Here is a 27,480-nt window from a genome sequence, read left to right on the forward strand (position 1 = left end):
CGTATTCTATTTCTTCCTCCTCTCATTTTCTTATTAACGTTGTCGACGATGTGAATTGGGGGAAAAGCACTTCCATCCTGGTCTGATCATGCAGGAGAAGATAAACAAAGCCAACAAGGTTGTTCAGGCAGCTCTAAGCTTCTTCTTCCTCGGAAGGGATACGTAAGGCTGAGGGACCGAAAGGGGATCAACATATCTCCTGTGAACTATCTTGAGTTTCTTTCTCATTGTTGGCGGTGGGAAAACGAAGGGACAAAAATGGCAGCGACCGGCGACGGTGGAGGAGGTGTTCAAGGTGGTCAATAGGTAATTGGAATGGGGACTGCTCCGACATCCTCCCTGTTGCTTCTGTTTACTTTTTTTTTTTACTGAAATCAATGAAGTTGTGGTGGGTTTTGAGTTTGATTTTTGATAGGAAATTAAAAAGGAAAAACGAAATGTGATGAGGCTGCTTGTTCTTGACAGGAAAATGAAAGAGTGAATGAATGGTTTTTATGATCAAATGCAAATTTTTAATTTTTTTCAGAAATTCGAGACACCATTCTTTGATGGCAGAGAACTTGTAGCTGGAAGTATTGATGACTCAATCTATGTTTATGATGTTTATGATTCAATCTTATTAACCATCGATGGTTAGAAGAATGGTATTCATCTTGTTTGATAGGCTCTCTTCCTGAGACGTTGTTTACCTTTTTATAATATTTTTGTTTATTTCATTATACTGTAAGTTGCTATTAATTCAAATTATTTAAGAATATTCAAAACCATTCTGCAAGAATGGTTTAGTCTTTAAGAATATTATTGTTGTATTCTGATAGAATTGTAGTTAATTAGTTATATGTTTAATGTGCAATTGTTAGAAGTGTATCACTACAAAATATTAGACAACAAATTTATGATAGAAATGGCTTGAAGAATGGCTCGAATACCTGATGGGAAAGACTCCTTGTATAAAATCATTCTCACGCAATACAATTCTGATAGAATGCCAATCTCATAAAATGTCAATCTCATAGAATGTTAGCATATTTTGAAGTGGCTTAGAGGTTAAACATACACAAGGCATCTAGAAACGAAACAAGAAAGTGAATGAGGATTCTTTCAAGAATGCTGATATTTTTTTGCAAGAGATTTCAAGAATGAATGTAGTTTATGTTCATAGTTGTAGTGGTTAAGAATGAATGTAATTACTTATTCTTAACTATTAAAATTCGTCTTATATAAAATTTGTATTCATTAAAAATTATTGGTCTTCATAATATGTGTTTATAATATTATGTTCATAGTTGTAGACCATTCTGGTACACACAATAGTTACTAGGAAAAAAATGACCTCACTTATATATATATATATATATATATATATATATATATATATATATATATATATATATATATATATATATATATATATATATAAGCCTAGGTTATTCTATTCAAACTAATTATTTGGATATTTTATGCATAAATATGAAACAATCAATTTTACTTATTTTAAAAAAGTGATTAATATATATTATTGAATTAAATATAATTGAAAAATATCATCTTAATTAATTAGAAGGGTAATTCAGTCAAATAATATAGACTTAATAAAGGAAAATTGCATTTTTTAAGGGATCATATATTCTATTAATTTTAAAAATCCGATTTTAAGAATTATAATTATTTTAATTCGGACATTCTGACAGTATATGTTTATGAGTATATTCAAAATTAAAAATATTGTTGAACTATAAATAATAAAAGTATTCTTGAACCTATTTCTTAATCACGAATTTAAAAACTTCTTGTAGAATAACAAATTCTTGAACAATCAATAGAAGAATAAAAACAAAAAATACATTATTTCTTATACTATATGGGTAAAAAATGTTAATAATTACATTTATTGTTAAAGAATAAAACTAAAAAACAATCAAAACCGTAAAGAATACATCAAAATCTAACAACGACTAATACATTCTAAAAGAATAATATGGTCCGTTTCAATTTTGTGGTCCGTTCTTTAAGCATCAACTTCTATGATTCCAACAGAATTGGAATTCGTCATTCCATTCCAACAGAATTTGAATTCGTGGTTTCATCATCATTTTCCCGCTCTGTAAGTAATCAACATCTCCAACATATTCAGTGATTATTGTCCAGTCTTTGATACATTTATCTTGCCTATATCTACAATCATATAACAAAATAAATCTTACCAATCTTTTTCTCTAATCAAGCAATAAAACATATTCACTTGGACTATATGGTATCAGTCTCCTTTTCTTTGATGCAATTAAGCAACTTTTTCGCCTCCTTTTCTTGCCTATATCTACAATCATATAACAAAACAAATCTTACCAATATTTTTCTCTAATCAAGCAATAAAACATAAACAACATGAATAAATGATCTCTCTTATCTACCTTGAGAAAAGTCTTCACCTGATGTAGAGGACCTCTGGATGTGGAAAAAATCAATGATTTTTGTTTGAACCAACAGGAATCCTGGGTAGAGAACAAGAAATGACATTGTTAATGGTGAACCAATCACTACTAGACTAAACATGATGTACACAGACAACAACGTATATAATTGAAAGGCTTGTATCCTAGAAATTAGGGGTTGTTCCTAGTCAAAATTTACCATGAGATTTTACCCTATCAGCTACCTGGATTATCATTCACATAATTAAGCGAATCAATTGCCTCGGTGTATGAGAAGAATTCTGTGACAACCCGAAATTTCCATTCTGAACAAACCATATCAAGTCAATAGAGGTTAGAACAGTTTTAGTGAAATTCCAGACTTCAGGTAAAAGTTTGGCAATTTTTCAGGATTTACACTTAAGGAGATCTCAGGAGAGTGGTTGCACCAGGATTTTGTGCAACACTGTTATTCCAACACTCTGTTATATTAGAAATCATTTCGGGAATAAAAATATTTTCTGCCAAAAATATCTCAGGACTATAAATAGAATTCTGAACCAATTTCATTCATTATTCGCATTTTCAATAAGAGAAAACCCATTTTCTCTCTCACGGATCTTCGGGTTTTTATCCCAAATCGTGAGTACCCCTCTCTAGTAGTGTTATATAGCATTAAATGTGTTCATAACATAGATTACACAGTTAAATCACTAGATTTGGGAGTTTACTCCCTAAGGTGTTCTTGGGCGGTAAACTCCCGAAACAATGCCTAGCCTTTCCCCCGCGATATACTACTCCCTTAGGCTTGTTTATAAGTGTATTTAGGACATGAAAACATCAAAGAAACACATATTTATGGGAGTTCACGGCCCAAGAGGATCTTGGACCGTGAACTCCAAAAACTTGGACAAAAGGGTGCTTTTAAGGCACCTAAAGCCTTAGACAATTACTAGGAATTACTCCTATGTAAATCAAGGACATTAAACCATCAAAAACACCTTCTAAAGTGAGTTTACGGCCATGACATGGTTCTTGGGCCGTAAACATGATTAAGGGGCACCAAAGTGTGTCAAAGGCCTTCATATGCTTGGAATAAAAGTCTAGAACCTATACCACTTGTGCAAGAGACTTGAAAGCATCAAAAACACCCATCCTTAAGAGGTTACGGCCGCAAACTCTAAAGGAAATGGCCTTAGGGCCATAAACTCCTCAAAGGGGTGTTTCTATCCCTTAACCCCTTCCAAGAATTTAACCACCAAGTTAGAATAATTCTAGGGATCATTTAGAACTTCAAAACACAAAATACCACCAAGCTTGGGAGTTTACGGCCATAAACTCAAGAGTTTACAACCGTAAACTCCATATGTGATGCTATATTGAGAGTAAACTCATGTATAGGGTCCTTTGGAACCCTAAACCCAAGTGCCTTGTCCCACAATAGCTTAGATGCAATCCTTAGGGCTTAAAACACTTATATAAAGTGTTTATTATGTTCTAGGAGGTCTTAACATTATCAATTAGTAATTTAAGACTAATTGAGTGCATATATGTGTGATTATATGTTCATTAGGATCGTAGTGTGTGTACAAGTCCTCACTTGACACCTAACAATCCTACACCGTCTGGTTCATCCAAATCACCATCTATAGGTGAGTTCATACCCCTTAATCAATGTTTTAAATGATTTTAAATGCTTTAATGGGAAGGGGGATACAAGTAGAAAATAGTATGTTATTAAATCAATCTTATGTATTTTATAACTATGTTTTCACTCAGTAGATTTCACATATTTCAAAAGTGACACATGAAATGGTTTTCTATCTTAAAATACCTTGATAACAAAAGTATTAGTTTTGAAATGTTTATTAAAATGACATCAAGTCACTCTTAATTATTGTTCAAAACTCCTAGATATCTTGCAAAACCATTATTTTTACCTTCTCGAACCAAAACTATACATATAAGCATATGTTCATATATATGTTAGAGATTATAGTTTTCACCTTTCATTTAGTTTCCAACACTCTTGGGTAGTAAGAGTGTATAAACCTACTTGAACAACCAATTACCTTTCAGTTAACTATCATAGCGATAGTTAGAAGATATCAAACATCATTCCTATTACAAGGAATCACACAGGAGTCAGTTCATTCATGAGTCTATACCAGTACACTTACATATGCTTACAAGATACATGAGTACATTTACCTAGGATTACATGATACATGAGTACGTTTACATAGATACATTTATCTGAATACGCTTACATGAATACCATACATGAATACTGTTACTTAGATACATTATCTTGTATTCACTTACCTGGATACTTGTACCTAGAGTTATTAGGAAGATTTATTCGTACCTTCTGTGTAAATTTTCCTGCCTATCTCTGTTCGACGGCATGTCTAGACGGGACTAACCATTCCGGAACCCAGCTGTTAGCAACACTGGGTGATGAACATCTACGGATGTCTAAGGTTGTTACTTATATTAGTAGTCAGTAACGGGACTAACCATCCCTCCATCCTACTGTTGCAACAGTGGTTGAGATGAAAATCTTCGGATGATTATTAGGTTAACGCTTGTATTAGGAGTCGGCCATGGGACTAACCCTTCCTCCAACCTGCTGCTGCTATAGAGGACAATTGGACAATCTTCGATTGTTCATTAGGTTATAAGTGTCGCTTATTGCGATGGCGTGTTAGTCCTGGTAACCAGGGATAACACTTACATGGTTATATTTTTCCTATTTACTTTATTTTGTGATATATTCACATAAACGATGAGTTAGACTAAGTACTTTTAGTACTAGTCAAGAGAAAGGAAAAACTATCATTTTACTTACAAAACGTTTAGTTCTTGGTAGAAGACTATCATATCATTTTCCTATTTTACTTTATTCTATGATATATTCACATAAACGATGAGTTAGACTAAGCACTTTTAGTACTAGTCAATAGAAAGAAAAAGCTATCATTTTACTTACAGAACATTTAAGTCTTGGTAGAAGTCTATCATATCATTTTCCTATTTTACTTTATTTTGTGATACATTCACCTAATCAAAGAGTTAGACTAAGTACTTTTAGTACTAGTCAATAGAAAGGAAAAACTATCATTTTACTTACAAAACATTCGGGTCTTGGTAGAAGACTACATTATCATAACAAAACATTCGGGTCTTGGTAGAAGACTACATTATCATAACAAAAACATTCAGGTCTTGGTAGAAGACTAAATTGTCATAACAAAACATTCGGGTCTTGGTAGAAGACTACATTGTCATAACAAAACATTCGGGTCTTGGTAGAAGACTACATCTCAAACTAATAGAAAATAAGGGATTTTCTAGGGCTTTTAATACTTACATCAACATTTTAATTTAAAGGTTTACATGACTTTTAAAACAAATTTTAGTAGGCAAGACAATGACACTTAAATACTTATGAATTCACCAGCTTTAAAGATGATACTCTCTTTCAAAATAACTTGTATTCTCAGGTCATCAGTAGACAGGTACGGTTGCCAGGTTTTGAGAAGACGGAGCAGACAAGTCTCGTCTTTTATTTTGATTGTATATTTTTGGTGTCTTATTATAATGAAAGAAGACACATGTATTAAAACTTTACTTATAATGCAATGGATGATGTTGTTTCTTCTTTACTATTTTACACTGTTGTGGTACTGTACATGACGTCCTTCACCCCGGAACGTTTCCGCCGTTCTTGGTTTTGGGGTGTGACAGATTGGTATCAGAGCATTGTTTATAGTGAATATAGTATATCAACCCATAAAAGATATACTAACTATAAATACATGGGGCTTAAAACACTCTGTCTAAGAATTATACTTTTAAATAATAATATATTTGAGTAAGTATACGTGCCTGCATTCATACAAAAATTAGTGTCACAATGACAAGAACAAAAGTATTACAATTGTTGAATATCACAATTAAGCTCGGGGATGTATGGTCAGTCTTGGGAGTGGCATAGCCTGATCAACTATGTTGTTCCATGGATTGATTAGCACATGCCCAAGACTGGTTGTGATATGGCAAAAATTCTAAAAACTTACCAACATTACCACAATGAGAACATTATAACAGAACCTAAGTCTAAAATACCATAGGGGTGTTTTGTGTTACTATAAGTACTTTATACATGAGAACTAAAATGGAATCTTCATTCCTAAGTTGATAATTGCTAAGTGCATACGCTAAAGTTATATGTAACTAGGATGTTATAGACTTAGAATGTAACATCCCGGAATAGCAAGAGTAGAGTTGAAGGGCTAAAAGTGTTATTTGGGAAAGAGCGACTCGGCGAGTCCATGGATGGACTCGGCGAGTAGAGTCGCGACTTGGTCGCGTGTTAAGTAGCCGACTCGGCGAGTCGATGAGATGAACTCGGCGAGTAGGCACTGAGTGGAGAAAGCCCTAATTCTCGGGGTTGAGCCCTATTTAAAGAACCTTATATCCTTCCCCCAGCTTCTTTATTCCCTCTTGAAGTCCAGAAACCCTAGAAAGTGTGATTGAAGAAGATTGGAGTGTACTTGGAGCATTGGAGGAGTTTGCTGAAGGAATCTTGTGAGATTGAAGGCTTGGGGCAAGGGGCTTTGCTTGGATTCGAATTTCATTGCAGTTGGGGCGTCCATTGGAGGTAACATCTCGTTCTTGGACTGATTGTATGTTGTTTCTTCATTTTTGGGTTTGTGGGATCTTGTCTATGGGTGAAATTGGAAGTCTAGAGGTTAGATCTGAGGTTGCTACCTCAGATCTGAAATGGAGAAGAATCAGAGAGCATGAAAGTCCCTGTGTTGGACTGTTTAGTGCAGCTTGTATGTCCCAAACCCTAGTTATAAGTGAATAAGGCCTAGATCTCTTTGGAATTTGGATTCACGTAAAGTTTGCCACTTTACGTGATGGATGAGTTGTATGAGACTAGACCTATGTTTTGGATCATTTGCATGGCCTGGAATGCTTCTGAGTGGATTCAGACCGGTGGTACTCGGCGAGTCACATGAGTGGACTCGACGAGTTGCTTGAAGATGAGCTGGAACTCGGCGAGTTGGAAGAACAACTCGGCGAGTTGGATGAAGATGGCCTGGAACTCGGCGAGTTGTATGAACAACTCGGCGAGTAGGTTGATGATAGTCTTAGACTCGGCGAGTCTGTTCTTGGACTCGGCGAGTCTTGTCGATGAGTCCCGATATTCCCTGGTTGAGTCGAGAATCGGTGAGTTGTGTGCGGGTGGACTCAGAGTTGTTGGACTCGGCGAGTCTCGGAGTGACTCGGCGAGTTAGGTCGCGGATTGAGTGAAGTTCTAATTATAGGAACTCGGCGAGTCATAGGGTTGACTCGGCGAGTAGGGTCAGTCAGGGGTTGACTTTGACTGAGGACTTTGATTTTGTCCAAGGGTTGACCGTTGACTTTTAGGGTTTGGTCAGCGATGTGGCCTTTGGGCCAAGAGAGGGGTAAAATATTCTTTTACCCTTAAGAGGGTGCATTGAGAGGATTGATTTGAGTCTCGAGAGTTATAGTCATGACAGTTTTGCCTTATGTGTTAGGCGGTGGCGAGTTCGAGATTCAAGAATGGAGATATCTGCTTTCTGCTTGCCTGGTGAGTTTTCTCACTATATTTTACCTTGAGTAGGTAACCAGAGTTATGTGACAGAGTATTTGTATGCTATGCATGTTATGTGTTGTACTGCATTATTTCTATGTGATTTATGTTGTGCATGTTTGCAGAGTTGGAACCGAAGGGTTCCTAGAGTTAGAACCGGAAGGTTCACAGAGTTTGGGTGCATGGACCCATAGAGTTATAGCCTCGAGTGGCTTATATGTGTTTTGTGTGTGGTATTTTGGGGAACTTACTAAGCTTCGTGCTTACAGTGTTTTGTGTTATGTTGTTTTCAGGTTTCTTTCAGTATCACGGGACGGCACCGGCTTGATTGTACACATCAGAGAAAGAGTCATATTTTGGAGGATCCTGGTCTTCTATGCAAGTGAAAATGAAGCTATGTTTTGTAACTCAATTATGAATGAGATTTTAAACAAGTGTTCTAAGATTAAAATGATTATTTTAAATGAAAATTTTATCATGAAATTTACGGTGTTACAAGTTGGTATCAGAGCCTTGGTTTGAGGGATTCGGATGTGCCTTCGGGTAATTCTGGACTCAAACTGAGGAAGTGAGAAACGTTTTCAAAGAAATAATTTTCTAAAGCGAATAAGAGTTCAAAGAGAAAACGAGAAAGAACAGTGTGTACAATCAGCCAGAGCCCGAACGGTGATTTCCCAAAATACCCTTACTTTTGTGTTATGAGATATTTATGATGCACTTTATGAGATATTATTGCATGCTAGAGACAGGCTAGGTATTCCATATATTAGGAATAGAGTGGCCTGATTTGTGATGCCTTAGCTTAGGAATTTCTGTGATATGCGATGTGCTTTTAAGTATGTGATGAGTGAGAATTTTTGATTGGAATCCTTTAAGGGATTTGAGTAGAGGAGTAATCTAGGGGAGATACCTAGATGAGTACTGTGGTACTTGGAGAAAGAATAGTCAGAGCCCGTGAGGGGAAGAGTTGCAGAGTTCGGTGGTACTTCCGAGGAGGAGCAGAGCAAGCGGAGTTATCACCCAGAGTGAGTCATATATATTCTTCGATGCTCGAATGCTGCTTGCTTCGTGCTTTGTGGAACTCTCGATGATGGGAGTCAGCTACCAAGCGAATATAACGATATTAAGGAGGTAGATGGCTGGCATCATTAGGAGCTCTTCAGCTGCTGATGGCAGAGAAGTGTGGGAATCTGGGAAGAGCCTAGGGAGTAACCTTAGCCAGATGAGTGCACTGGCAGGGTAGAGAATTTCGCTAGGGAGCGAGCGCGCGACGGAATTGGTGAACTAGAAGGTCGAGCAGCTACTTAGGAGCTCCGGGATAGTCCGTGTGGAAAGTATGGGTAGATGTGGCAGGTAGTATGGGCCCATACTACTAAAAGCAGAGGACCCATACTTGATACATGGAGTATTCTGAAGATTCTAATGAGCGTATTGAGGAGTGATGTTATGGTTGAGTACCATACATCGGAGCAGATTGAAGAGTGATGTTATGGTTCGAGTATCATACATCGGAGCAGATGGAGGAGTGATGCTATGGTTCGGGTACCATACACCGGAGCATATTGAGAAGGGATGTCATGGGATGAGTACCATGGTTCGTAGTGAATGATGCTTGTGATTATCTTGTTAACCGGTCACGATTGATGAGGTAGAGATTGGACGCTATGGGTTTTAGGCCTGTAGGCCATGATTGAGTTTGGAGAGGCGTCCCTCGAGAGGGAAGTCGAGTGCCTGTCAGAGTATTTTGGTAAGGAGTTAGAGAGAGAGGAGAATTTCGGTCTGAGTTGAGCAATCAGTCGATAGAGGAGAGGTCACCTTCTATATGGGTTGTGCTATTTATGTTGTGTGCAAGACATGAGAGGCCTGATGTTTTAGTTTTGGGTTTGGGGGTAAACCCTGCAGGTCGTTATTGGTGATGATTTCTCCCAAAGTATCAGGCAGCATGTGTGCCGCGAGGCAGTGACTTATCATGAGCAGACAGTCAGTTGGGACTGAGGTAGTCGAGGACCACACCAAACCTATTCGAGAATAGTAGGATGTGTTGTAGTGGTATCAGTGGGGAGTTCAGTTGAGTTTTGCAGTGGAGAGAGTTTTCATCTATGTTGGGAGTGGGTCCCTGTCCTTGGGACGATTCCGGTGTTGGAGCGTTGGTTGATGAGTTGAGGTGAGAGGTACGATGATTTTGCGGTTCAGTCTATGAGCCAGGGATGTTATTGAGCAGTTGAGATGGTTAGTGCTAGATTGGTATGAGATTTGGAACGACTAAAGGCAGTCGTGATGAGAAGTTCTTGAGGAGTTCATCAGAGGTTCAAAGTATATGAGGTTGATTGATTTCCTTAAGGGGGAATTATCGGGCGTTGTGTAGCACTTTCCTGGGGCAGGTGCGATTTCGCTGGTGAAAAATAGTTGTGGGTTGGTTGTGTGCTAATTGGTGATGGTTCGAACCCTAAGTGGGGGAGAACCGGGTACAATATGTAAGAAAGCAGAGATTTGTCAAGAGTAGTTATAAGTGGAGTATAGAGATCTGCTGTAAGAAATCATGAGACCAGAGATGTCGGTGATCGAGGAAAGGGGTCAGAGTGAGTTAATGCGGGAAGTACTTGATGAGAAGGATGAATGTCTCCACGGCAGGTGTTTGGTGTTGTTGCAAGTAGATAGAGAATGATTGGGCAGCCAACTCCCGGTTCGGTATGTGTATCCTTGCTTGAATTTTGAGCGGTGGAAAATGGGTTCGGAGAATTATCAACGTATTTACTAGCGTTAGCGTTTTCTTGTATTCCAATTGAGAAATTGGATACACCGAGATTGCAATTTGGAAAATGCAGATCTAATTTTGGGATTCATAGGAAATGTATTATTGTGTCTACATGATGCTTGGGGCAGGAGATCAGTGGTTGTGGCAGGATCTTGTGATGTTCTGTTGGGGTATTCTGAGATATCCGGGTATGATATCTTTATTTCGGAGTTACTCGTGAATCTTGAATTGAATCGACTTGTGGTATATCATGTATCTATGGATCTAGTGGGAGCCCTTCGAGTATGGGCATCCAGGGAGATTAATTGAGAGAGTGGATTTTCGCAAGGGTGGGCATTTGTTATGTTGATTGCCTCCAGAGTCTGTGATGGATATTCGAGTCGAGTATGGGTAGCCACTGATGATAGACTGCAGAGCACGAGCTAGTGGAGTCAGAGGGTGTTGTGATACTGCGGGGAGTCGTAGTACTCACTAGTCAGAGGGTGTTGTGATACTGCGGGGAACCGTAGTACTCACTAGTCAGAGGGTGTGTGATACTGCGGGGAGCCGTAGTACTCACTAGTCAGAGGGTGTGTGATACTGCGGGGAGCCGTAGTACTCACTAGTCAGAGGGTGTTGTGATACTGCGGGGAGCCATAGTACTCACTATTCAGAGGGTGTTGTGATACTGCGTGGAGTCGCAGTACTCACTAGATGGCAAGAGAATGTGATGTTGGAATGTTTTCCGAGCAGTGTACGATGTGGAAGAATTTTGGGTTTGAGTAGCCCTAGTATTGAGTCTTTGGAGCCTGGATGTTGAATCGGGGGCGAGACTGGGGTCTCCGTCTCTGACGGGAGATGCGGTGAGATGCGCAAGGGATATGCGTAGCAGAAACCAGAGATCAGGGCTGAGACGATCCTCGATTGGATCGTAATCTTCTCGCATGAGGAAAAGAGGATTTCGTGACTTGCGTGTCACTGGGCAAGGAGAGTGGTCACGGGGAAAAGGTTAGTGAGATGTTTGGATCATGTTATGGGAGACCTTTGGAGGCTCAGCTGTGGAGTCAAAAGCTGACCTGGTGCTCAGTCTCGAAGAGGGATATGAGAAATGAGCTAGAGCTTATCATGAGGTTGTTTGAGGACACTCCAGAGCGAGTGAGCGATTCAGACGCTCGAAGTCATGCTTCGGGCATGTGTATTAGATTTCGGAGGAAGCTGCGGCACGTAATTATCCTTGGTTGAGTTGTCCTATATCAACAGCCATCATTAGTGCATTGGTATGCCACCCTTTGAGCCGTTGTATAGGAGGTGGTGTCGGACCTTCATTTGCTGAGGAGAGGTAACGCATGGACCCGAGAGTCCTTGCGAGCAGATCCAGAGCATGTGCGATACAGGGAGTAGTGGCAAGGTTGTCAAGTGGATTTCCCTAGGTAAGGGAAGAGAAAGGTATGTAACCCCAGAGGGGGGGGGGGAAGTGTTGGTTCACGGAAGTGAAGGTAGTAGTGCGAATGGATGATTTAGAGTATGAAGGTTGAACATGGTGTCCGTTACAGTGGTATGGAATGACATCGTGATGAGATGTCTGCTGAGGACGCGGAAGGGATTCCACGGGTGTAGAGCCAGGAGGCTCGGAAGGGATCCAGGGAGAGAATCCTGGACTCTCAGTGTGATTCTGATCAGGGTATTGGGTATGTATCAGTGGTTCATCCTGGGGGGATGTTTGAGGATATCATCAGTGTATCGGGTCTTCCAACCTGTGGGTGTTGGGGCTAGTTCAGCATGTGTATGTGATTGCAAGAGGAGAACTCGTGAGAGTTTCTCTGAGAGTGAGAATGGGTCTCTCAGTTATTCCGGAATGGATAGAGTGGGTTTTGGATCGGGGATCCGGTGGTTCATGGTTTCTTAACCCTTATGGGTCGAGTGATCGTTGAGATTTAGAGTAGAGTTGCATCTTGGGTAATTCTCGGTTATTGAGAGTGATGATCAGGGGTACAGTCGATGCCCGGTTCGAGATGGTGATCAGGACACCGTGAAGGAGGGGAAAGTATGTTCGAGTTTCGATATTTATGCCTTGAGAGACCTGGGCCGGTTAAGGCCCGGTGGAGCGTTGTAGGAATACCCTTGGAGTTGAGTTGCTGTAGGCTTCGAGGGCGAAGCCTAATATAAGTGGGGGAGAATTGTAACATCCCGGAATAGCAAGAGTAGAGTTGAAGGGCTAAAAGTGTTATTTGGGAAAGAGCGACTCGGCAAGTCCATGGATGGACTCGGCGAGTAGAGTCGTGGCTTGGCCGCGTGTTAAGTAGCCGACTCGGCGAGTCGATGAGATGAACTCGGCGAGTAGGCACTGAGTGGAGAAAGCCCTAATTCTCGGGGTTGAGCCCTATTTAAAGAACCATATATCCTTCCCCCAGCCTCTTTATTCCCTCTTGAAGTCCAGAAACCCTAGAAAGTGTGATTGAAGAAGATTGGAGTGTACTTGGAGCATTGGAGGAGTTTGCTGAAGGAATCTTGTGAGATTGAAGGCTTGGGGCAAGGGGCTTTGCTTGGATTCGAATTTCATTGCAGTTGGGGCGTCCATTGGAGGTAACATCTCGTTCTTGGACTGATTGTATGTTGTTTCTTCATTTTTGGGTTTGTGGGATCTTGTCTATGGGTGAAATTGGAAGTCTAGAGGTTAGATCTGAGGTTGCTACCTCAGATCTGAAATGGAGAAGAATCAGAGAGCATGAAAGTCCCTGTGTTGGACTGTTTAGTGCAGCTTGTATGTCCCAAACCCTAGTTATAAGTGAATAAGGCCTAGATCTCTTTGGATTCACGTAAAGTTTGCCACTTTACGTGATGGATGAGTTGTATGAGACTAGACCTATGTTTTGGATCATTTGCATGGCCTGGAATGCTTCTGAGTGGATTCAGACCGGTGGTACTCGGCGAGTCACATGAGTGGACTCGACGAGTTGCTTGAAGATGAGCTGGAACTCGGCGAGTTGGAAGAACAACTCGGCGAGTTGGATGAAGATGGCCTGGAACTCGGCGAGTTGTATGAACAACTCGGCGAGTAGGTTGATGATAGTCTTAGACTCGGCGAGTCTGTTCTTGGACTCGGCGAGTCTTGTCGAAGAGTCCCGATATTCCCTGGTTGAGTCGAGAATCGGTGAGTTGTGTGCGGGTGGACTCAGAGTTGTTGGACTCGGCGAGTCTCGGAGTGACTCGGCGAGTTAGGTCGCGGATTGAGTGAAGTTCTAATTATAGGAACTCGGCGAGTCATAGGGTTGACTCGGCGAGTAGGGTCAGTCAGGGGTTGACTTTGACTGAGGACTTTGATTTTGTCCAAGGGTTGACCGTTGACTTTTAGGGTTTGGTCAGCGATGTGGCCTTTGGGCCAAGAGAGGGGTAAAATATTCTTTTACCCTTAAGAGGGTGCATTGAGAGGATTGATTTGAGTCTCGAGAGTTATAGTCATGACAGTTTTGCCTTATGTGTTAGGCGGTGGCGAGTTCGAGATTCAAGAATGGAGATATCTGCTTTCTGCTTGCCTGGTGAGTTTTCTCACTATATTTTACCTTGAGTAGGTAACCAGAGTTATGTGACAGAGTATTTGTATGCTATGCATGTTATGTGTTGTACTGCATTATTTCTATGTGATTTATGTTGTGCATGTTTGCAGAGTTGGAACCGAAGGGTTCCTAGAGTTAGAACCGGAAGGTTCACAGAGTTTGGGTGCATGGACCCATAGAGTTATAGCCTCGAGTGGCTTATATGTGTTTTGTGTGTGGTATTTTGGGGAACTTACTAAGCTTCGTGCTTACAGTGTTTTGTGTTATGTTGTTTTCAGGTTTCTTTCAGTATCACGGGACGGCACCGGCTTGATTGTACACATCAGAGAAAGAGTCATATTTTGGAGGATCCTGGTCTTCTATGCAAGTGAAAATGAAGCTATGTTTTGTAACTCAATTATGAATGAGATTTTAAACAAGTGTTCTAAGATTAAAATGATTATTTTAAATGAAAATTTTATCATGAAATTTACGGTGTTACAAGTTGGTATCAGAGCCTTGGTTTGAGGGATTCGGATGTGCCTTCGGGTAATTCTGGACTCAAACTGAGGAAGTGAGAAACGTTTTCAAAGAAATAATTTTCTAAAGCGAATAAGAGTTCAAAGAGAAAACGAGAAAGAACAGTGTGTACAATCAGCCAGAGCCCGAACGGTGATTTCCCAAAATACCCTTACTTTTGTGTTATGAGATATTTATGATGCACTTTATGAGATATTATTGCATGCTAGAGACAGGCTAGGTATTCCATATATTAGGAATAGAGTGGCCTGATTTGTGATGCCTTAGCTTAGGAATTTCTGTGATATGCGATGTGCTTTTATGTATGTGATGAGTGAGAATTTTTGATTGGAATCCTTTAAGGGATTTGAGTAGAGGAGTAATCTAGGGGAGATACCTAGATGAGTACTGTGGTACTTGGAGAAAGAATAGTCAGAGCCCGTGAGGGGAAGAGTTGCAGAGTTCGGTGGTACTTCCGAGGAGGAGCAGAGCAAGCGGAGTTATCACCCAGAGTGAGTCATATATATTCTTCGATGCTCGAATGCTGCTTGCTTCGTGCTTTGTGGAACTCTCGATGATGGGAGTCAGCTACCAAGCGAATATAACGATATTAAGGAGGTAGATGGCTGGCATCATTAGGAGCTCTTCAGCTGCTGATGGCAGAGAAGTGTGGGAATCTGGGAAGAGCCTAGGGAGTAACCTTAGCCAGATGAGTGCACTGGCAGGGTAGAGAATTTCGCTAGGGAGCGAGCGCGCGACGGAATTGGTGAACTAGAAGGTCGAGCAGCTACTTAGGAGCTCCGGGATAGTCCGTGTGGAAAGTATGGGTAGATGTGGCAGGTAGTATGGGCCCATACTACTAAAAGCAGAGGACCCATACTTGATACATGGAGTATTCTGAAGATTCTAATGAGCGTATTGAGGAGTGATGTTATGGTTGAGTACCATACATCGGAGCAGATTGAAGAGTGATGTTATGGTTCGAGTATCATACATCGGAGCAGATGGAGGAGTGATGCTATGGTTCGGGTACCATACACCGGAGCATATTGAGAAGGGATGTCATGGGATGAGTACCATGGTTCGTAGTGAATGATGCTTGTGATTATCTTGTTAACCGGTCACGATTGATGAGGTAGAGATTGGACGCTATGGGTTTTAGGCCTGTAGGCCATGATTGAGTTTGGAGAGGCGTCCCTCGAGAGGGAAGTCGAGTGCCTGTCAGAGTATTTTGGTAAGGAGTTAGAGAGAGAGGAGAATTTCGGTCTGAGTTGAGCAATCAGTCGATAGAGGAGAGGTCACCTTCTATATGGGTTGTGCTATTTATGTTGTGTGCAAGACATGAGAGGCCTGATGTTTTAGTTTTGGGTTTGGGGGTAAACCCTGCAGGTCGTTATTGGTGATGATTTCTCCCAAAGTATCAGGCAGCATGTGTGCCGCGAGGCAGTGACTTATCATGAGCAGACAGTCAGTTGGGACTGAGGTAGTCGAGGACCACACCAAACCTATTCGAGAATAGTAGGATGTGTTGTAGTGGTATCAGTGGGGAGTTCAGTTGAGTTTTGCAGTGGAGAGAGTTTTCATCTATGTTGGGAGTGGGTCCCTGTCCTTGGGACGATTCCGGTGTTGGAGCGTTGGTTGATGAGTTGAGGTGAGAGGTACGATGATTTTGCGGTTCAGTCTATGAGCCAGGGATGTTATTGAGCAGTTGAGATGGTTAGTGCTAGATTGGTATGAGATTTGGAACGACTAAAGGCAGTCGTGATGAGAAGTTCTTGAGGAGTTCATCAGAGGTTCAGAGTATATGAGGTTGATTGATTTCCTTAAGGGGGAATTATCGGGCGTTGTGTAGCACTTTCCTGGGGCAGGTGCGATTTCGCTGGTGAAAAATAGTTGTGGGTTGGTTGTGTGCTAATTGGTGATGGTTCGAACCCTAAGTGGGGGAGAACCGGGTACAATATGTAAGAAAGCAGAGATTTGTCAAGAGTAGTTATAAGTGGAGTATAGAGATCTGCTGTAAGAAATCATGAGACCAGAGATGTCGGTGATCGAGGAAAGGGGTCAGAGTGAGTTAATGCGGGAAGTACTTGATGAGAAGGATGAATGTCTCCACGGCAGGTGTTTGGTGTTGTTGCAAGTAGATAGAGAATGATTGGGCAGCCAACTCCCGGTTCGGTATGTGTATCCTTGCTTGAATTTTGAGCGGTGGAAAATGGGTTCGGAGAATTATCAACGTATTTACTAGCGTTAGCGTTTTCTTGTATTCCAATTGAGAAATTGGATACACCGAGATTGCAATTTGGAAAATGCAGATCTAATTTTGGGATTCATAGGAAATGTATTATTGTGTCTACATGATGCTTGGGGCAGGAGATCAGTGGTTGTGGCAGGATCTTGTGATGTTCTGTTGGGGTATTCTGAGATATCCGGGTATGATATCTTTATTTCGGAGTTACTCGTGAATCTTGAATTGAATCGACTTGTGGTATATCATGTATCTATGGATCTAGTGGGAGCCCTTCGAGTATGGGCATCCAGGGAGATTAATTGAGAGAGTGGATTTTCGCAAGGGTGGGCATTTGTTATGTTGATTGCCTCCAGAGTCTGTGATGGATATTCGAGTCGAGTATGGGTAGCCACTGATGATAGACTGCAGAGCACGAGCTAGTGGAGTCAGAGGGTGTTGTGATACTGCGGGGAGTCGTAGTACTCACTAGTCAGAGGGTGTTGTGATACTGCGGGGAACCGTAGTACTCACTAGTCAGAGGGTGTGTGATACTGCGGGGAGCTGTAGTACTCACTAGTCAGAGGGTGTGTGATACTGCGGGGAGCCGTAGTACTCACTAGTCAGAGGGTGTTGTGATACTGCGGGGAGCCATAGTACTCACTATTCAGAGGGTGTTGTGATACTGCGTGGAGTCGCAGTACTCACTAGATGGCAAGAGAATGTGATGTTGGAATGTTTTCCGAGCAGTGTACGATGTGGAAGAATTTTGGGTTTGAGTAGCCCTAGTATTGAGTCTTTGGAGCCTGGATGTTGAATCGGGGGCGAGACTGGGGTCTCCGTCTCTGACGGGAGATGCGGTGAGATGCGCAAGGGATATGCGTAGCAGAAACCAGAGATCAGGGCTGAGACGATCCTCGATTGGATCGTAATCTTCTCGCATGAGGAAAAGAGGATTTCGTGACTTGCGTGTCACTGGGCAAGGAGAGTGGTCACGGGGAAAAGGTTAGTGAGATGTTTGGATCATGTTATGGGAGACCTTTGGAGGCTCAGCTGTGGAGTCAAAAGCTGACCTGGTGCTCAGTCTCGAAGAGGGATATGAGAAATGAGCTAGAGCTTATCATGAGGTTGTTTGAGGACACTCCAGAGCGAGTGAGCGATTCAGACGCTCGAAGTCATGCTTCGGGCATGTGTATTAGATTTCGGAGGAAGCTGCGGCACGTAATTATCCTTGGTTGAGTTGTCCTATATCAACAGCCATCATTAGTGCATTGGTATGCCACCCTTTGAGCCGTTGTATAGGAGGTGGTGTCGGACCTTCATTTGCTGAGGAGAGGTAACGCATGGACCCGAGAGTCCTTGCGAGCAGATCCAGAGCATGTGCGATACAGGGAGTAGTGGCAAGGTTGTCAAGTGGATTTCCCTAGGTAAGGGAAGAGAAAGGTATGTAACCCCAGAGGGGGGGGGGGAAGTGTTGGTTCACGGAAGTGAAGGTAGTAGTGCGAATGGATGATTTAGAGTATGAAGGTTGAACATGGTGTCCGTTACAGTGGTATGGAATGACATCGTGATGAGATGTCTGCTGAGGACGCGGAAGGGATTCCACGGGTGTAGAGCCAGGAGGCTCGGAAGGGATCCAGGGAGAGAATCCTGGACTCTCAGTGTGATTCTGATCAGGGTATTGGGTATGTATCAGTGGTTCATCCTGGGGGGATGTTTGAGGATATCATCAGTGTATCGGGTCTTCCAACCTGTGGGTGTTGGGGCTAGTTCAGCATGTGTATGTGATTGCAAGAGGAGAACTCGTGAGAGTTTCTCTGAGAGTGAGAATGGGTCTCTCAGTTATTCCGGAATGGATAGAGTGGGTTTTGGATCGGGGATCCGGTGGTTCATGGTTTCTTAACCCTTATGGGTCGAGTGATCGTTGAGATTTAGAGTAGAGTTGCATCTTGGGTAATTCTCGGTTATTGAGAGTGATGATCAGGGGTACAGTCGATGCCCGGTTCGAGATGGTGATCAGGACACCGTGAAGGAGGGGAAAGTATGTTCGAGTTTCGATATTTATGCCTTGAGAGACCTGGGCCGGTTAAGGCCCGGTGGAGCGTTGTAGGAATACCCTTAGAGTTGAGTTGCTGTAGGCTTCGAGGGCGAAGCCTAATATAAGTGGGGGAGAATTGTAACATCCCGGAATAGCAAGAGTAGAGTTGAAGGGCTAAAAGTGTTATTTGGGAAAGAGCGACTCGGCAAGTCCATGGATGGACTCGGCGAGTAGAGTCGCGGCTTGGCCGCGTGTTAAGTAGCCGACTCGGCGAGTCGATGAGATGAACTCGGCGAGTAGGCACTGAGTGGAGAAAGCCCTAATTCTCGGGGTTGAGCCCTATTTAAAGAACCTTATATCCTTCCCCCAGCCTCTTTATTCCCTCTTGAAGTCCAGAAACCCTAGAAAGTGTGATTGAAGAAGATTGGAGTGTACTTGGAGCATTGGAGGAGTTTGCTGAAGGAATCTTGTGAGATTGAAGGCTTGGGGCAAGGGGCTTTGCTTGGATTCGAATTTCATTGCAGTTGGGGCGTCCATTGGAGGTAACATCTCGTTCTTGGACTGATTGTATGTTGTTTCTTCATTTTTGGGTTTGTGGGATCTTGTCTATGGGTGAAATTGGAAGTCTAGAGGTTAGATCTGAGGTTGCTACCTCAGATCTGAAATGGAGAAGAATCAGAGAGCATGAAAGTCCCTGTGTTGGACTGTTTAGTGCAGCTTGTATGTCCCAAACCCTAGTTATAAGTGAATAAGGCCTAGATCTCTTTGGAATTTGGATTCACGTAAAGTTTGCCACTTTACGTGATGGATGAGTTGTATGAGACTAGACCTATGTTTTGGATCATTTGCATGGCCTGGAATGCTTCTGAGTGGATTCAGACCGGTGGTACTCGGCGAGTCACATGAGTGGACTCGACGAGTTGCTTGAAGATGAGCTGGAACTCGGCGAGTTGGAAGAACAACTCGGCGAGTTGGATGAAGATGGCCTGGAACTCGGCGAGTTGTATGAACAACTCGGCGAGTAGGTTGATGATAGTCTTAGACTCGGCGAGTCTGTTCTTGGACTCGACGAGTCTTGTCGAAGAGTCCCGATATTCCCTGGTTGAGTCGAGAATCGGTGAGTTGTATGCGGGTGGACTCAGAGTTGTTGGACTCGGCGAGTCTCGGAGTGACTCGGCGAGTTAGGTCGCGGATTGAGTGAAGTTCTAATTATAGGAACTCGGCGAGTCATAGGGTTGACTCGGCGAGTAGGGTCAGTCAGGGGTTGACTTTGACTGAGGACTTTGATTTTGTCCAAGGGTTGACCGTTGACTTTTAGGGTTTGGTCAGCGATGTGGCCTTTGGGCCAAGAGAGGGGTAAAATATTCTTTTACCCTTAAGAGGGTGCATTGAGAGGATTGATTCGAGTCTCGAGAGTTATAGTCATGACAGTTTTGCCTTATGTGTTAGGCGGTGGCGAGTTCGAGATTCAAGAATGGAGATATCTGCTTTCTGCTTGCCAGGTGAGTTTTCTCACTATACTTTACCTTGAGTAGGTAACCAGAGTTATGTGACAGAGTATTTGTATGCTATGCATGTTATGTGTTGTACTGCATTATTTCTATGTGATTTATGCTGTGCATGTTTGCAGAGTTGGAACCGAAGGGTTCCTAGAGTTAGAACCGGAAGGTTCACAGAGTTTGGGTGCACGGACCCATAGAGTTATAGCCTCGAGTGGCTTATATGTGTTTTGTGTGTGGTATTTTGGGGAACTCACTAAGCTTCGTGCTTACAGTGTTTTGTGTTATGTTGTTTTCAGGTTTCTTTCAGTATCACGGGACGGCACCGGCATGATTGTACACATCAGAGAAAGAGTCATATTTTGGAGGATCCTGGTCTTCTATGCAAGTGAAAATGAAGCTATGTTTTGTAACTCAATTATGAATGAGATTTTAAACAAGTGTTCTAAGATTAAAATGATTATTTTAAATGAAAATTTTATCATGAAATTTATGGTGTTACATAGAATAGGTGAAATTTTTGCTTTGCCCCTATTCCTTGTGAATTTGAAGTTGAGGTCACTTATTCGAAGGCCAATCCTGTGTTGATTACATATAACTGGTATGCACTTTACAAATAGCGATGGAGCTAATGAAGATTTCTTAAATAATTATCTAGATAGTTTGTCTAATAATTATTTTCTTACCCCAAATTCTCGCGTAGATAACATGGCTGGATTCCATCCCCACGACAACCTGTTCCTTCCGAACGCGGTTATTGATGGATGGTTTGGAGAAGAACCAGATAATGATCATCCAATCCCTCTGAATGATCACCATGTTGAAGACCTTTCAGACGATGCCATCTCCGAACCCGAGGTTGAGAACCTACCACAGGCAGCTCCCTTTACAATTCCCAACCCTCGTCCGGCTTTTCATGGCCCGACGCGTGAGTGGGTGGAATTTTTGGAAACATGGAGCCAAGGACAAGATCAGCCCATGCCATTTAATGGTGACCGAAGCTTCTATGACCTGAGCAATGGGGGCTCAGCAGACAGAATCATGCCAATTCTGATCAGAAGAGTTGCCCGAAACGAAATTCAGGGCATGACAGCTCTACAACGTATCGTAGAAGTTGATACAAATGGAGGAATGCATATGCTTCGCACCAGTCGCCTTGAACATGCTCGTGAGAGGCCTAAGAGAGACCATGAAACCCTACTACAAGCACTGGCTGAATCACGAGCCAAATTCATGGAACTTCGAATACGCCAGAGAGTGTACGAAAGACACCTACTTGATGTGGAACGCCAACTGGCCGAACTGAGAGTTCACCAGAGGGATGACCGTCGCTAGTAGTAGATACTTTACTTTATATTCCTTGTTAGAAAGAAATCGTGTTCCTGTCTATGCCCGATGTGGCATTTTCTATGAAACTATCTTGTACTGTAAGTACTTTAGTTAGGTCTTTATACTGTCAGGAACTATCCTCTCTGGATATGATGTAAGACCTTTTTACAAGGTCATTTTCCCGAACTTGTACGTCATGAATATCAAAGATATTGACAGTCGTCTAACTTCTGTGTCGTTATTTATTCGAATACTCTTATCATACTTTCATTAGAGTCTATTTGAAACATGATCTAGTCAAGTCATTGGACTATAGCAATTTAACTCCGGAGACATCTCTGAGTCTCTTTTAATGGTTGGATCACGTTATTCGCCAACCAACGATACCTCGGCTAGAACGACAAACATCTTGAGACCATTGCATGAACTTACTTCCGATCTTTGCTGGGACTGCATCATAGGGATGTAGGTCAAACCTTCGTGAACATACTTCCATTCCGTAGTAGGACTGCATCATAGGGATGTAGGTCGAACCTTAGAGAACATACTTCTATTCTTTACATGAGCGATCGAACTATGTCTAGGTTCAACCATTCTCGCTCACAAATTCATTTTCTTTCGGTGTAAAAGAATCATGTCTCCCAGGAAAACGATCAGCCCATCAACCAAACACCAACTCTTCAGATTGATGCATCTACCTTTCAAGCTGCAGTCTCGGCTGCCGTGTCAGCTATTCTGACCCATCTGAATGCTAACAACGCAAGTGTTAGCGGGATTGTTAACAACCATTTCAAACCAAACAACAACCACGCACCGCAACGAACAACAAACTACCACGATACCCCGAGTGTCGAGGCCAAGAGTAACAGCCGGAAGTTTTGGGCCAAAAGGAAGAACAAATCGCTTCGAGGGGCGAATAAGAACACAGCTACGACATCTGCACCTCCTACTACCATTCCTTCGCGTGTCCTAATTGTCCCAACACCAGCCAGACAATATGTCGGAAACCTACCGAAATGCTACGAGTGTAGCTTTCATCATTTGGGTAGTTGCCGACCGTTACACTGTTATAAGTGCAACAGGAATGGACATACTACCAGTTACTGTAGGATCCAGATCCAACACATTTCTTCAACCACCAGTGTCCAAACCTCTCAGATATTCCATCTATGTGGCGTCATGGGACACTTCAAGAGTGACTGTCCAGCAGGGAAGTGCAACGACGAATCCGGAGGAGTTTGACCTCAGAATGGGAAGAGGCAGTTAAGGACCCTAATATAGTATAGGTTCCCTCCAAATCGTCAGTATTTTGTATGTTCAAAAACATGTTTAAAACTAGTGCAACCAGAGTCTTATCTTTTGCGAGATTCTGTCCGTTAAGGGACTCTCGTGCTGTGTATACTTGTCTTTTGTAGTATATTTTGTTCGCAGAAGTATTCCTATAGTTACCCTAAAAAGTCTTGTAACTCTGGTAATGGTTGCACTGTGGTGTTTTGTCTGTAACATCTTATGTTCAAAATCTAATGTCTTTAGTTTCCATATGTTTCCGACTTTATCATACGACTCGAGTAAATTTGATCCTCGCAATACCAGCTCCATATGTGCATCTCTTTCTCAGTAAACGTCTTTTAGCGAAGCCGTCATATTAGAACTCCGAGGTACTCGTGCATGAAGTACCTATTAGTTCCTTTCACTTCTGAAGGAATCCTCACATTATTGCTCGTGTAGTACGTCAAGTTCAATTCCAGGATTCATACGGTTGATCTATCACTGAGGAATGTATACATGAGCGTGATATATAATCAATGTTCTACAGGTTTAGAATTGATGATTCCACTTTAACTTATTTTCCCTCGATGGGATGTGAGATTAAGGAAGAATCAGTTATTCGATTACCTTTTCAGTCTTAATTATATACGACTCGTATACACGAAATTGTGATCATTGAATCACGTATGAATTCTAATATGAACTTCAGGACGGAGACTGTCCAGGCATACGAGTAATTGCATTGGCATAGGAACAAACTTAGAACCCAGTATGACTCTTATAACCAGATCGCCTTACAGTCTAAACACCTATAGAAGATACAAGAACAGCCCGGACAACACAGCGAACTACTCAACAATAGAACTAGAAGACCAGGCTTCTCACCCTTGAGAGCTCCGGTCTTATTCTTACCAGAAGTCGACGGAGTGCAGTTTATGTACCTCGACAACCGAAGACTTCATTAAGATTTCCTTTAGAAATTGTTGTCTCTGCCTCGCATAGACGAATTGATTAGGAAAACACAAGGGAAGAATTACTTCAGAAATGGACCTGAGATCCGAATATCACCAGTTCGAGTGTTAGGGAAGGATGTCCTAAAGACTACCCTCCGATAGCGATGAGAAAACTTCGAGTCCGTAGTGATACCCCTCGGATAGGACCAATACGCCCATAGTATTCATGAGCTGAATGAGTAGAGTACGCCTTTCTTACTGGGATCAGTTTGTCATTTCTCCATATAATGACTACTTATCTACCCTCGTAGTAAGAAAGAACCCATAGAAACATTACCCTCGGAGATACTTTCCGCAAAGTTCTATGAACAAGAGTTTTGGAATTTAGAGTCAAATTTTCAGAGACACACTTTTAGTGTTGTGGAAATTCTTGAGTACTCTGTCAAATTATCCAAAACCGTTGGGAATTTGTCGGTACCATAGTCACCGACGGAAAATTCGCCAAATTCTAGGTCTTACAGACCTACTATCATAGTCCATTCGGAACTCCCCGTAAACTTCAGGAACCCTTTTGACTTTGACCCAGCAAGGGATGGCCCTTGACTGGGAAGTAAGCGAGAGAAAGAACATTTGGAATTCCAAGTGAGAGACCAAATTCTTTAGGAAACCTCACTCTGGGAACGGCTAAATACGCTTCGTAAAGCGTGGAAAGCTAAATCCAATATAGTTAGGACCTCCGAGATTCTTACCAGAATCGGTCCTACATCTCGCAAATTAGACCTACTCCACGAGCTCAATAACGTACATTTTCCCCTTCGCGTCTCGAACTTGAAACAGTATCTTTCCGTTAGGACTTTCGTAATCCCTCTCGACGAGATCGAGATATACGAGATTCTTGCCTTCGTATTAGAACCGTAGTGACCCTCGACCGAGTGGCCAAGCGGACGAAGCAACGCCGTCGCCCATTAGTGAAGGTTCGTTGGAATACCAACTGAGAACCCGATTTCACTTGAGAGCGTGAGAGCAAATCGATTAGGAAGTTTTCACCCAACGACTCGATCATTTATACCTACTTCCTTATCTAAATTCTAATTTCGGGATGAAATTCCCTTTAACAGGGGGATGATGTGACAACCCGAAATTTCCATTTTGAACAAACCATATCAAGCCAATAGAGGTTAGAACAGTTTCAGTGAAATTCCAGACTTCGGGTAAAAGTTTGGCAGTTTTTCAGGAGAGTGGTTGCATTAGGGTTTTGTGCAACACCATTATTCCAACACTCTGTTATATTAGAAATCATTTTGGGAATAAAAATATTTTCTGCCAAAAATATCTCAGGACTATAAATAGAATTCTGAACCAATTTCATTCATTATTCGCATTTTCAACTAGAGAAAAGCCATTTTCTCTCTCACGGATCTTCGGGTTTGTATCCCAAATCGTGAGTACCCCTCTCTAGTAATGTTATATAGCTTTAAATGTGTTCATAACATAGATTACACAGTTAAATCACTAGATTTGGGAGTTTACTCCCCAGGGTGTTCTTGGGCGGTAAACTCCCGAAACAATGCCTAGCCTTTCCCCCACGATATACTACTCCCTTAGGCTTGTTTATAAGTGTATTTGGGACATGAAAACATCAAAGAAACACATATTTATGGGAGTTCACGGCCCAAGAGGATCTTGGACCGTGAACTCCAAAAACTTGGACAAAAGGGTGCTTTTAAGGCACCTAAACCCTTAGAAAATTACTAGGAATTACTCCTACGTAAATCAAGGACATTAAACCATCAAAAACACCTTCTAAAGTGAGTTTACGGCCATGACATGGTTCTTGGGCCGTAAACATGATTAAGGGGCACCAAAGTGTGTCAAAGGCCTTCATATGCTTGGAATAAAAGTCTAGAACCTATACCACTTGTGCAAGAGACTTGAAAGCATCAAAAACACCCATCCTTAAGAGTTTACGGCCGCAAACTCTAAAGGAAATGGCCTTAGGGCCGTAAACTCCTCAAAGGGGTGTTTCTATCCCTTAATCCCTTCCAAGAATTTAACCACCAAGTTGGAATAATTCTAGGGATCATTTAGAACTTCAAAACACAAAATACCACCAAGCTTGGGAGTTTACGGCCGTAAACTCAAGAGTTTACAACCGTAAACTCCATATGTGATGCTATATTGAGAGTAAACTCATGTATAGGGTCCTTTGGAACCCTAAACCCAAATGCCTTGTCCCACAATAGCTTAGATGCAATCCTTAGGACTTAAAACACTTATATAAAGTGTTTATTATGTTCTAGGAGGTCTTAACATTATCAATTAGTAATTTAAGACTAATTGAGTGCATATATGTGTGATTATATGTTCATTAGGATCGTAGTGTGTGTACAAGTCCTCACTTGACACCTAACAATCCTACACCGTCTGGTTCATCCAAATCACCATCTATAGGTGAGTTCATACCCCTTAATCAATGTTTTAAATGATTTTAAATGCTTTAATGGGAAGGGGGATACAAGTAGAAAATAGTATGTTATTAGATCAATCTTATGTATTTTATAACTGTGTTTTCACTCAGTAGATTTCAGATATTTCAAAAAGTGACACATGAAATGGTTTTCTATCTTAAAATACCTTGATAAAAAAAGTATTAGTTTTGAAATGTTTATTAAAATGACATCAAGTCACTCTTAATTATTGTTCAAAACTCCTAGATATCTTGCAAAACCATTATTTTTACCTTCTCGAACCAAAACTATACTTATAAGCATATGTTCATATATATGTTAGAGATTATAGTTTTCACCTTTCATTTAGTTTCCAACACTCTTGGGTAGTAAGAGTGTATAAACCTACTTGAATAACCAATTACCTTTCAGTTAACTATCATAGGGACAGTTAGAAGATATCAAACATCATTCCTATTACAAGGAATCACACAGGAGTCAGTTCATTCATGAGTCTATACCAGTACACTTAGATATGCTTACATGATACATGAGTACATTTACCTAGGATTACATGATACATGAGTACGTTTACATAGATACATTTATCTGAATACGCTTACATGAATACCATACTGGAATACTGTTACTTAGATACATTATCATCTATTCACTTACCTGGATACTTGTACCTAGAGTTATTAGGAAGATTTATTCGTACCTTCTGTGTAAATTTTCCTGCCTATCCCTGTTCGACGGGATGTCTAGATGGGACTAACCATTCCGGAACCCAGCTGTTAGCAACATTGGGTGATGAACGTCTACGGATGTCTAAGGTTGTTACTTATATTAGTAGTCAGTAACGGGATTAACCATCCCTCCATCCTGCTGTTAC

Source organism: Lactuca serriola, chromosome 5 (genome assembly GCF_051521515.1).
Source record: "Lactuca serriola cultivar US96UC23 chromosome 5, Lser_US96UC23_V15, whole genome shotgun sequence".
NCBI classification, from domain to species: domain Eukaryota; kingdom Viridiplantae; phylum Streptophyta; class Magnoliopsida; order Asterales; family Asteraceae; genus Lactuca; species Lactuca serriola.